We start from the raw sequence: 13,214 nt of genomic DNA on the forward strand, positions 1-13,214 counted from the left end.
GCTTTCTTGTTGTCTTCTTTTTGTTTTGTAACTCCACACCTGATTGTATTCACCTGTCCCTCATTGTTCTGTGTATTTAAGCCCTGTGTTTGCCCCTTGTGTTTGCCAGTCTTTGTTTGATGTCTCTGTTTACTGGTTATTCTGGTTTTTTTCATGTCTGTCCTCCAATCTGTCCGTATCGGCTACATGAACCTGGACTGTTTTGACCACGACCCTGGATTTGCCCATAATAAATCTGACTTATCTCAGCGTGTGTCCGCCTCCTCACTCCCCCTTACACCTTTCCAGTCTTCATCCTTTTTAAAGCTGCCCTCACTTCCACCTTCCACTAATTCTCTGCACTTCCTGATCCACTATCTCTCCCCCCGTTGTCCTCCTCTCTCTCTCGTTTTCCTCATTCTTTAGTTCTTCAAAGTACTCCTTCCATCTACTCAACACTCTCTGTTCACTCACTAGTCCATTTCCCTCTCTATCCTTTATCAGCCTAACCTGCTGTACATCCGTTCCAGCTCTATCTCTCTGTTTAGCTAAATGATACAAGTCCTTTACTCCTTCTTTACTGGCCAGCCTCTCATACAGCTCATCATAGGCCTGAGCCTTTGCCTTTGCCACCATTCTTTTCACTATGCGACTAGCCTCACAGTACTCCTGCCTCCTTCCTTCATCTCTCTGGTTATCCCACTTTTTCTTAGCTGCCTTCTTCTTCTGAGTACTCTCCTGGACCTCCTCATTCCACCACCAACTTTCCTTGTCTTCTTTCCTCTGACCAGACGAAACACCCAACACATTCTTGCCAGTTTCTCTCACCACCTTCGCTGTAGTTTCCCAGTCCTCAGGTAGCTCCTCACTGCCTCCAAGGGCCTGTTGCAATTTTTCCCTGAACTGCCTGCAACCATTCTGTTCGTTCAGCTTCCACCATCTAATCTTTGGCTCTGTCTTCACTCTCTTCCTCTTCTTTGTTTCTAATCTCATTCTACAGACAACCACCCTATGCTGCCTTACTACACTTTCCCCTGGCACCACTTTACAATCTCCAATCTCCTTTAGGTGGCATCTCCTGCTAAGGATATAATCCACCTGTGTGCACCTCCCTCCACTCTTGTATGTCACCCTGTGTTCTTCCCTCTTCTGAAAATACGTATTCACCACAGCCATTTCCATTCTCTTTGCAAAATCTACAACCATCTGACCTTCCGCATTTCTGTCTTTCACACCATACATACCCAGCACCTCTTCATGCCCTCTGTTCCCTTCACCAACATGTCCATTGAAGTCTGCACCAATCATCAATCTCTCCTCTCTAGGGACACCATCTACCACTTCATCCATCTTACTCCAAAATTCCTCTTTCTCCTCTGACAACCAATCTGTGATGCATGTGAACTGACCACATTCAAAATTACACCATCACCCTCCAACTTCAGGCTCATGATCCTGTCTGACACTCTCTTTACATCCAGAAGACTTTTCACAAGCTGTTCCTTTAGGATTATCTCTACTCCATTTCTCTTCCTCTCTACACCATGATAGAAGTTTGGATCCACCTCCAATGTTCCTGGCCATGCTTCCTTTCCATCTGGTCTCCTGGACACACAGAATATCTACCTTCATTCTCTCCATTATGTCTGCAAGCTCTCTGCCTTTACCAGTCATTGTCCCTATGTTCAGAGTCCCTACTCTAACCTCCACACTCCTGCCTTTCCTTCTCTCTCGCTGCCTTCTAACCCACCTTCCTCCTCTCCTCTTTGATGGTGTTCGACCTACAGTCGTCCAATTTCCACCGGCACCATGCTGGTCAACAGCACCGGAGGCGGTCGTTGTTAACCCGGGCCTCGACCAATCTGGTATGGCAATCATATTTGTGATCCGCATGATAGTTTTGGCACAAGTTTTATGCCGGATGCCCTTCCTGACGCAACCCATTTACCATTTATCCGGGCTTGGGACCGGCACCAGAAGTACACAAAGTACACCCCTAATGGCTGGTTTACACTGTATCTTTAAGACTGATACATGTAAATGAGCTCTGCTTTGATTGGTTGCCCTGTATTGTGCCTCATTCAAAACACAGTCTGGCCTGAAATGCTCCTTACAACTTCAGTGTGAGTGGGCGGGCCTAAACTGCTGTAGGCTAAATAAGTGGTGGATATATGTAAATATTTTGGTTTATGGCATGGTTTTTGCAGTCTAGTTTCCATGTACTGAGGCTGAAAGATTAGAGAGGAACACCAGAGCAGAGAAGAGAAGAGAGACGAGCAACTGAGAGCGCATCACTGCGGCAACGTTTTTTGTACTATCAGCTTCTAAATCAACAAAAAGTGGTAAGTGGCTGAAATATCATGGCTTCTGCTGGTTGTTTTGTCTGCGCAGAGTGTGGCATGTTTAGCCTAATGCCCTTTTCTGCCTCTAGCGATAGCGATAGTGGCTGTGTTTCTGCTAAGTGTCAGCTAGTTAGCTGTTTGGCAGAGAAGGTAGACCAGTTAGAAGTGCGCATCCAGGGGTTATTAAGGGATAGGCAGCCAGATGCAGCGTTAGCAGCTCCGGGTGCCCTAGGGAGAGTTAGCACCCCTTCGACTCCGGTGTTAGAGCCCTCCCAGCGGGGTGAATGGGTGACGACTCAGTGGTCTAGCCGGAAAGCTAAGGCTAATGCTAATGCTGGGGCCAAAGCTAGCCCACCGGAACACCACGCTCCTCCGATTTGCTTGTCAAACAGGTTTGCCCCGCTCAGTGAAGCACCCACTGTGAAGCCTGTTAAAAGTACTCTGGTCATCGGAGACTCGATTGTTCGACACGTGAAGTTAGCTACTCCTTTAGGGTCACCAGCGGTTACAGTTAGATGTTTATCGGGAGCCAGAGCACCGGACATTAGTGGCAACCTTAGACTTTTAGCTGATAAGAGATATTCGAGGATAGTCATTCATGTAGGGGCCAATGATATCCGTCAGCGGCAGTCTGAGGTAACTAAGGCTAATATTAGAGAGGTGATTAAACAGGCCCAGATGATGTCCGATGCCGTAATCTGCTCTGGCTCCATTCCAATGCGCTGAGGCCTACAGCAGGCTTACGCCGTCAAACTGCTGGATGTCCAAGTGGTGTTCCGAAAATCAAGTGGGCTTTATAGATAATTGGTTGTGTTTTGAGGGCAAGCCTGGTCTAATAGGTAGGGATGGTGTCCACCCCACGCGGTAGGGTGCTGCCTTACTTTCGTGCAGCATAGCATATAGTCTTTTAGTTAGTCGGCAGAGTAGTGTAAACAGCTGCTGACAGTCCAGAGCCGGGACCAGGCCGCAGACAGACAGGCTAAACTGACCGTCTGTGATTCGCCTTGAGGCGTCACCCAAGATCAGCTTTATAGAGACTGTGTCTTTGCCCCGAATTAAAATTAAATTTAATCATAGAAAAACTCAATCAGTCCACTTAAATAACCTTATCAACATATATCCATGTTCTGATGATAGCACTAACACCTTAGATCTAAAGCTTGGACTACTTAATATAAGATCACTAAACTCTAAAGCAGTCGTTGTAAATGAAATTATAAGCGATCATAAATTTGACTTTTTTTGTCTTACTGAAACGTGGGTTAGACCAGATGAATATTTAGCTTTAAATGAAGCCACACCTGTAGGCTATAATTATGCACATAGGCCAAGATTATCAACCAAGGGAGGTGGAGTCTGTATAATATACCAAAATACTCTAGATATTAGTCAGAAACAATGCGACACTTTTACTTCCTTTGAGGTCCTTTCTATTCACGTTACAAATCCGGTCACAAAAAAGAAGGCGTTTTCATTATTTATCATTTATAGGCCACCAGGGCCCTACTCTGAATTTATAAAAAAAAATGTAGTGACTTCGCTGCAAACCTGGCTGTGTGCAACAATAAAGTAACAATTAATAAAGATAAAGATTTTAAAGAAAGTAATAAAGATTTTAATATCCACTTTGAGAAGGTAGATGACCCATTTAAAAAGGCATTTACCTCAATCCTAGACTCTGTTGGTTTTACCCAAAATGTAACAGGGCCTACACACTACTGTAGTCATACTTTAGATTTAGTTTTGACACTAGGTCTTAACATAGACAAGCTTAATATCCTACCGCAAACCACAGCAATCTCTGACCATTACCTAATTTCATATGGGCTACGACTTAGCCATAATATATGTATACGTCCCCTCGTTATTCAACAAAGTGCTCAATAAAACCTTCTACCACTCTACAATTTATAGAAAATCTCCCAGAGCTATCAACCCCAGTCTCCACTGCATCAGACCCAATGGAACGAGATTTACTCACCGATTATTTAGAAAATACCTTACGATCCACTTTAGAAAATGTGGCCCCACTTAAAATAAAAACAATAAGGCAGAAAAAGCTCGCCCCGTGGTACAACGATAAAACCCGGACCTTAAAACAAACTAAATTAGAGCGGAAATGGCGTCAAGCCAAACTGGAAGTGTTCCACTCTGCCTGGAAGGACAGCCTTATAGAGTATAGAAATGCTCTCACTGAAGCTCGCTCAGCATATCTGGCCTTGCTGATTGAGAATAATAAGTATATTCCTAGAATACTGTTTAATGTGATTTCCCAAATCACAAAAATTCAGGCAGGTACTGAACCAGAAATTCCAGCAACTCTCACTAGTGAAGTTTTTATGGACTTCTTTAATAATAAAATTGAAAATATTAGACAACAAATTCAACCCACAGTATCAAATCCAGCTTGGCTGTCATCTGACTTGGCTGATATAGAACAAAACACAGCTGTAGAAAAGAGCCTGGAAACTTTTTACCCACTGCTACAGCTAGAACTAGAGAAGATTATCTCTTCTGCAAATTGCACAACCTGCATACTCGATGCAATTCCATCAAAATTACTCAAAGAAGTACTGCCAGTTATTATAAACCCTATTTCAACTATTGTAAACTCGTCCCTTAGTCTGGGCCATGTACCCAAAGCTTTTAAACTAGCAGTTATCAAACCCCTGATCAAGAAACCAAATCTTGATGTCGCCGTTTTGTTTAATTACAGGCTTGTTTCTAACTTACCGTTTATATCAAAGATCTTAGAAAAAGCTATGGCCCAACAACTTAGTTCATATCTACACAAGAACCATATACATGAAAAATTTCAATCTGGATTCAGGCCACGTCACAGCACTGAGACGGCAATAGTTAAGATAACTAATGATCTTCTTCTTGCCTCTGATCGAGGCTACATATCTCTCTTAGTGCTACTTGACCTTAGCGCGGCTTTCGATACAATAGACCACAACATTCTCCTAGGAAAGGTTAAAAAACATGGTTGGAGTCACAGGGACAGCCCTATCATGGTTCAGATCTATCAGAATGTTATCAGTTTGTTAGGGTAAACAATTTATCTTCCAATTATTCAAAAGTGAGATTTGGAATTCCGCAGGGTTCTATTTTAGGACCATTACTATTTACACTATACATGTTACATTAGGCACAGTTATAAGTAACCATGGCGTAAACTTTCATTGTTATGCAGACGATACTCAACTGTACATATCAGCCATGCCTGATGACAAATACAGGTTAAAGAAAATGGAGGACTGTGTAAAAGACGTGAAAGGCTGGATGTCCCGTAACTTCCTCCTATTAAACAGTAACAAAACAGAGGTTTTCCTTCTGGGTCCAAAATTAGCAAGAAGTAAATTACCAGATTTAATCTTAAATCTCGTCGACTTTCCAGCCACACCTGGCTCAGCAGCAAAAAATCTTGGCGTTATAATAGATTCAGATTTATCATTCGATCCATACATAGGCAGTGCTGCCGTGTCTGTGTGTCCTTAGACTAGCTGCCCACCCTACACTGATGTTCTCATGGACTCCTAGCTATTCCTACTACCAATATTACTGCTAATAATATTAGTAGTATAATCACTTGTAGGTAGTTTGACGAGAGGAGGATGGGTCCCCCCTGGTGAGCCTGGTTCCTCCCAAGGTTTCTTCCTCAGTTCTGAGGGAGTTTTTCCTTGCCACTGTTGCCCCTGACTTGCCACTGGGGGAGGTTCTGCACATTCTTACAGTCCTGTTAAAACTTTGTCTTTTCCGAAATTCTGTAAAACTGCTTTGTGACAACATCCATTGTAAAAAAGCGCTATACAAATAAATTTGATTTTATTTGATTTGATGTACTGACTGTAAGGATTGAACACTGAACTGTATGTTTTGAAACTTCAGCAGTGTCTACACTCAAATTTATGTTTAAAAAAATAGATTTTTTTTTATTTTATGATTTAAGACCTTACAAATGACCAATTCACATGTAGTGACTTTGATAATCAGCAAAGAAAGCCACAAGTAATACACAGAGCAATGTGGTGCACAAATGTCAGCACTGTGAGAGCTAAGAGTGCTTCATTTGCATAACCCCAACATCACTACATCCAGTTGAGTGTTCAGGGCTATTTGTAGTGCATTGTAGCAGGAACAGTGATGAGGAACAAGTCCTGAATGACGTTGAGTGATAAACTGATCTCAAGGCCTCACACCAGAGCAGAGCCAGAGCAGCTTAGGATTTGATAATATCAATGTTGTCTTTTCTTCAGACCCACATATAAATCAGGCCTGGGTAAAGAAACCACGTCTATATGGAAATTTATGTTCTGCCATATGGAAATCGTCTGTGAAGGTGACCACATGCCGGCTGACTGATTGCAGAGAAGTGATTGACTCTAAAAGATTAAGAGATTAAACAGTGAAAGTAGAGTATGAAATGAATTATATGTTCAGTTTATATGGTTCAAATATGTTTTACAATTTACAGTAGATAGTAGATAAAACACAGTAGTTGTTTAATAAGTCACCACAGTTATTGAAGAAGAATCATAACTGAATAAGTATTAACTGATATAAGACTCAGTAGGCTCAGTAGGCTAAGTTACAGGGTACTTTATAAATAAAGACAAGCTTTTTTTTTTACAGTGCATATATTAGGACTATGCTCAGTGTGTTAGCTCAGTGTTAGGAGTATGCTTAGTTGGTTATGTTTACTCCACTGTCAGGCAGGGGTGTGTGTTAGCTTAAGCTTAAGGCCAGTAAAAGCACAAGGCAGAATTTGTGGAGATGCCAGTCATTTGGCCTGGACTAGTCTTACCCAGGACTTTCTCAATGTGCTTTTTTGTTTGTTTATTTGTTTTTTTGTCCTTGCTGCCCAGTTTGATTGCTCCACTTTGCACTTTACTGTTATTCCCTTCCTATTTTCCCATATGTTTGCTTCAGTGCTTTGGATAATCGACAGCCCCATCAGCAGAAAATCTGAACAGCTCCGTCAGATGGGCCATTCATTGTAAACAGGCAGGCAGCAAAAAAGACAGAACTGAGTAAGTTACACAACAATATCACAGAAAAACATCAGCAGCACAAAAAACATTACACATCCTCATTTTCAGTCAGGAAGGAAAAAGGAAAATATATATATATTTACATGAAAATTACATAAAAGCCTCAACAATCTTTTTCATTGTTCAGTGTGTCCACTCTTTACCCATATTACTGCTTCCATTCTTCTCAGGAGACTCACTTTCAGTACAGGCAGAAGAGTCAGAAGAGCCTTTTATTATTTTTTTTTTTTTACCCAACTTTCTCCCCAAATTACTAATTTCCAATTCCACCTGCTATTAGGACTTCCCCAATCACATAATATTAACAATGCTAGGAGGGTGAAGGCTAGCACAGGCTTCCTCCAAGACCTGTGAAACCAACCACAGTTTTTTTTCGAACTGCCGCTCACGCAGTGTCACTGGACAGCCGAACGCTCTCTGAGGAAAGCGCCAACCACCAGATCTGTTAAATCAGCTAACAGACACCTGCCCTGATTAGCATCGCGTTGAATGATGGGAGCAGAAGGGGGCCATCCTACCCACCCAGAGAGAGAGGCCAATTGTGCTCTCTTAGACTCATCAGCAGAGATTAAGCTCATCAACTCCTGATGATAGCGCCAACGCTTAGATGGTTGCACCACTCGGGAGCCCCCAGAAGACCCTTTTATATGTGGGTGTATATATGATTGACAGTTTGCAAGTACAAAAGAAGACATACAAGCTTTCAAAATACAGAATACAGCTAAACCGGGTTGTTAAACAAGAAGTTGTGGCTGATCAGTGTTCAGCTGCCTGGAAATGTAAAGATGTATTTTAAGACTTAGTGGTCAGAACATGCGGTTTAACAGACAGATGTAAGATAATTATCTTGAAGTTAGTGTGCTTGTAGGAAAGCTTACTGTACAGAAAATAATTCTCCTTTTAAGGACATTCCAGACATCCTTTTCATATATTAAGTTTCTTTAACTTTCATGTTGCCCTTTTTCCCTTGAGCCCTGCTCATCAAAATGTTGGTACACAAGCCTGACTGGTTTAGCAATGGTTTTCCTGTCCACGTTAAGAGCAATAGTGTTGACCACTATGCTGTCCAATGAAGTGTTCTGACCATGTTTTATTGTATACAACCAGGTACACCTGAACATCAACTAAGAGCCATTCATTGTACACATTTCTCAACATATCCCAAAAAATCAAAACCTGGCATATTTCAACACTGAGACATGATGGCAAAGGTGGTTGTTGTTATGCTCCTGTCAGAATGTTCCAGTGGTCATCACAGCACACCCACAGGGCAACTATCTACACCCCTCAAATTAAATCCATACACATTTTAGTAAAAAAAACCAACAGAGTGACATAATGTCACATGCCCTTTAGTCCTGCACTTCAAACGCAACATTTGCTCTCCTCTATTCAAGACTTTATAATGGTGAAATCATCTAGTCAATATTTGCAGAGTCATTAATGAATTTTGTAGAGTAAACATTTGAGTTTAATGAAGGTGTCACGGTTGCCCCCCCCAGTCCTGTCCATGTGCGTTTTTGTTGTGGTCCTAGTCCAACCCCTTGTTTTGTAACTCCGCCCCTGATTGTCTGCACCTGACCCTCATTGTCCCTGTGTTACTTAAGCCCTGTGTTTGACCTTAGTATTGGCCAGTCTTTGTTTAATTTATCGGTCTTTGTCTGCTGTATTGTGTTTGAATCTGTTTGCTATGTGTGCTTCTTGTCATGTCTGAACCCCAATCTCTCCGTGTTGGCTTTCTGAACTTGGACTGTTTTGACTACGACCCTGGATTTGCCCTTAATAAAAGTCGCTTACCTCTGCCAATGCGTCCGCCTCCTCGCTCCACGTCACAGAAGGAATTTGATTGTACATCATATTTAGGTCTTTTTTATGTAATATAATCATCAGACTTGTGGTAATAAAATATTATTTCATTTATAAGTTGGTTGGAAATAAAAGGATTTAATATTTCAGAAAAATATCCAATAAGGATTGTTTAAACCAGCCATTATGGATGTACATTGTGTACTTCTGGTGCCGGTCCCAAGCCTGGATAAATGGTACATGGGTTGCATCAGGAAGGGCATCCGGCATAAAACTTGTGCCAAAACTATCATGCGGATCACAAATATGATTGCCATACCGGATCGGTCGAGGCCCGGGTTAACAACGACCGCCTCCGGTGCTGTTGACCAGCAGGGTGCCGGTGGAAATTGGACTACTGTAGGTCGAACACCATCAAAGAGGAGAGGAGGAAGGCAGATTAGAAGGCAGCGAAAGAGAAGGAAAGGCAGGAGTGTGGAGGTTAGAGCAGGGACTCTGAACATAGGGACAATCACTGGTAAAGGCAGAGAGCTTGCAGATATGATGGAGAGAATGAAGGTAGATATTCTGTGTGTCCAGGAGACCAGATGGAAAGGAAGCAAGGCCAGGAACATTGGAGGTGGATTCAAACTGTTCTATCATGGTGTAGAGAGGAAGAGAAATGGTGTAGGGATAATCCTAAAGGAACAGCTTGTGAAAAGTCTTCTGGATGTAAAGAGAGTGTCAGACAGGATCATGAGCCTGAAGTTGGAGGGTGATAGTGTAATTTTGAATGTGGCCAGTTCATATGCATCACAGGTTGGTTATTAGTTAAAGGAGAAAGAGGAATTTTGGAGTAAGATGGATGAAGTGGTAGATGGTGTCCCTAGAGAGGAGAGATTAGTGATTGGTGCAGACTTCAATGGACATGTTGGTGAAGGGAACAGAGGGCATGAAGAGGTGCTGGGTATGTATGGTGTGAAAGACAGAAATGCGGAAGGTCAGATGGTTGTAGATTTTGCAAAGAGAATGGAAATGGCTGTGGTGAATACGTATTTTCAGAAGAGGGAAGAACACAGGGTGACATACAAGAGTGGAGGGAGGTGCACACAGGTGGATTATATCCTTAGCAGGAGATGCCACCTAAAGGAGATTGGAGATTGTAAAGTGGTGCCAGGGGAAAGTGTAGCAAGGCAGCATAGGGTGGTTGTCTGTAGAATGAGATTAGAAACAAAGAAGAGGAAGAGAGTGAAGACAGAGCCAAAGATTTGATAGTGGAAGCTGAACGAACAGAATGGTTGCAGGCAGTTCAGGGAAAAATTGCAACAGGCCCTTGGGGGCAGTGAGGAGCTACCTGAGGACTGGGAAACTACAGCTAAGGTGGTGAGAGAAACTGGCAAGAATGTGTTGGGTGTTTCGTCTGGTCAGAGGCAAGAAGACAAGGAAAGTTCGTGGTGGAATGAGGAAGTCCAGGAGAGTATTCAGAAGAAGAAGGCAGTACTTTGAAGAACTAATGAATGAGGAAAACGAGAGAGAGAGGAGGACAACAGGGGGAGAGATAGTGGATCAGGAAGTGCAGAGAATTGGTAAGGTGGAAGTGAGGGCAGCTTTAAAAAGGATGAAGAATGGAAAGGCAGTTGGTCCAGATGACATACCTGTGGAGGTATGGAGATGTTTAGGAGAGAAGGCAGTGGACTTTTTACCCAGGTTGTTTAACAAAATCCTGGAGAGTGGATATATTGGTCAAAGAATGTTGGAGGTGGAGAGCTGCCAGGTAGAAGGAGAAGAGGTAGACCTCAGAGAAGGTTTATGGATGTAGTGAAGGTGGACATGGAGATGGTTGGTGTAAAAGTAGAGGAGGCAGTGGATAGGGCGAGATAGAGGCAGATGATCCGCTATGGCGACCCCCAAAGGGAGCAGCCGAAAGAAGAAGAAGATCCAATAAACCTTTATGGTTTCCTTCAAGCTGCTCTCCCATTCAGGAGCTAAACTAAAAGCCTTACATGTTAGAGTAACTATCAGCAAAATGAGTCACTGACAGAGGAGCCAACCAATCACATTTTGATTCACAATGGTTAGAACCAATATCTAGAGAAAAAACATAATTCTAGGTCAGGGGTCAACAACCTAAATGTTAAGAAGAGCCATTTTGTCCTTTCCACAAAAAACAAACCACTATAGCATCAGTTTATGCCCATTTTAAAATCTTGGCTATAAATATGTGTCAGTATGTGCTGATGTACAAGTATAGGCTAAAAATATAGACTTACTTTGCTCTGCTTTAAGCTTTAGCTCAGATATAGACACTTTTCTCGCATCTCTAGCGGGATACTTTTCTGCAGATGTAAAATGTTATTTAATGCTTGACTTTTCACGAGGCTGAAGTCACTTCTCATTCAAATTGTCAACATGAAACTGATTTCAGCCTCATGACTTTTTAGTGTTAGTCAGTTTCTCAATGCAGATTACACATATCAGGAAACCAGCTGGAGTGATTATAATTGCAAATAAGTCCATTCATTTCAAAATCATTGATGTCTGTCTTAAATCTTTCTTTGTTGTTTCCTTAGCTACTAGCTAAGTGAGACTGATGTCTGCATTGCTATGGTGACCAGCAGTCTGTGCACTGATATTCAGGGTTAAAGGGTGAATTAGCAGTTCTACATTAACTCCAGTGTTTAAGACAATTTATTGTTTATGAATTAATGTTAATATGAAATGAATGTTTTTGCAACGTCTTTATTAAACATGTTTTAAATGTCCACTGAAAACTGGATGCCAGCAATAGACGTTCAAAAGCTGTTGCAAAAACATTTTGTCTTCTCTGTAGATGTCTTTTGAACGTTCGACTCTTGACATTATACTGAAGTCTGTCTAAGTTTCCTTTAAATGTTCACTATGGATGTCCAAAAAACGTTTTTATAGAGATTTTATTACCTTTATTGAAAACCATGTTTTGTTTGTCAAACCTTCATCTGCCTACACTATTGTTCCAAGCATTTAATAATGAAATAAATAATAGTGAATAAAAAAAGATGCATACACCATTCAGATTTCAGTGTAGCCTTATAATTAGATATGCATGACAAATCTATTAAAAAATGACACATTGCCTGAAATGAGAAACATCTTTAATAAGATTGTTTAGCAAAACATTTGCATTTGTTTATCACAAAGTAAAAAGAATCAAGCACCTTGTTTTTATGGCATACTTGCAGATTAACTAAAAGCAAACATTTGTTTTTAAAAGTAGGACAGAACAAATAAAGTACTTTGAACATTCGATTAAAATACAAACACAGAATTTGTACAGTACTCACAAAGTACTTAATTCATTTCCACCCCTGCATGTCCTCCACCTCCCCTCCACCCTGGTGCATGTTTATGATGTCCTGCTGCATGATGCTTTATTACAGCTTCTGTAGTTTCTTTATGCCACTTCATGACTGCCGCTGCAAGAGTTATACAAAAACAAAAATTAGAAGACAACCAGAGGAGTCACATCATATTATTCATGTTCATTTCTCTTTGTGAGAACTTACAGAATTGCCCTGTCAAATATCAAGTGCTAATACTGCACAAACCCATGTCGATTAATGGAGTTCACAGCAGAATACATATGACTTTAAAATAGATGGAATTCACTTAAATCAATAAAGTGTATGCTGGGAAGGGATAACACTGCAAAAAATGGTGATTTTGGGTAATGAGATACCAGTCACAAATTGAGAGAACCCACATAGATACACCTGCCACTACAAAATAAAATGACTCAGACACAAATAAAAAAAATTAATAATACATTTAAGATGTCCAAATAAAGGTATTCTTTCCAAACATGTAATTAGTGATAAACATCCTATGGATTTAAATGAAAGTAATACACATTGCTCCAGTCCATATTAACATCATAATATCAAGTGGTCAAGGCTGATAAACATTCGTATAGTTTATAGCTGATTAACAGTTTATATAGTTTGCTGCTTGACCCATTGATTTCAATATTCTCATTCAACAGAACTTTAACTTTCATTAAATAAAATTCCATCAATTG

Source organism: Pygocentrus nattereri, chromosome 11 (assembly GCF_015220715.1).
Source record: "Pygocentrus nattereri isolate fPygNat1 chromosome 11, fPygNat1.pri, whole genome shotgun sequence".
In the NCBI taxonomy this organism is placed as follows: domain Eukaryota; kingdom Metazoa; phylum Chordata; class Actinopteri; order Characiformes; family Serrasalmidae; genus Pygocentrus; species Pygocentrus nattereri.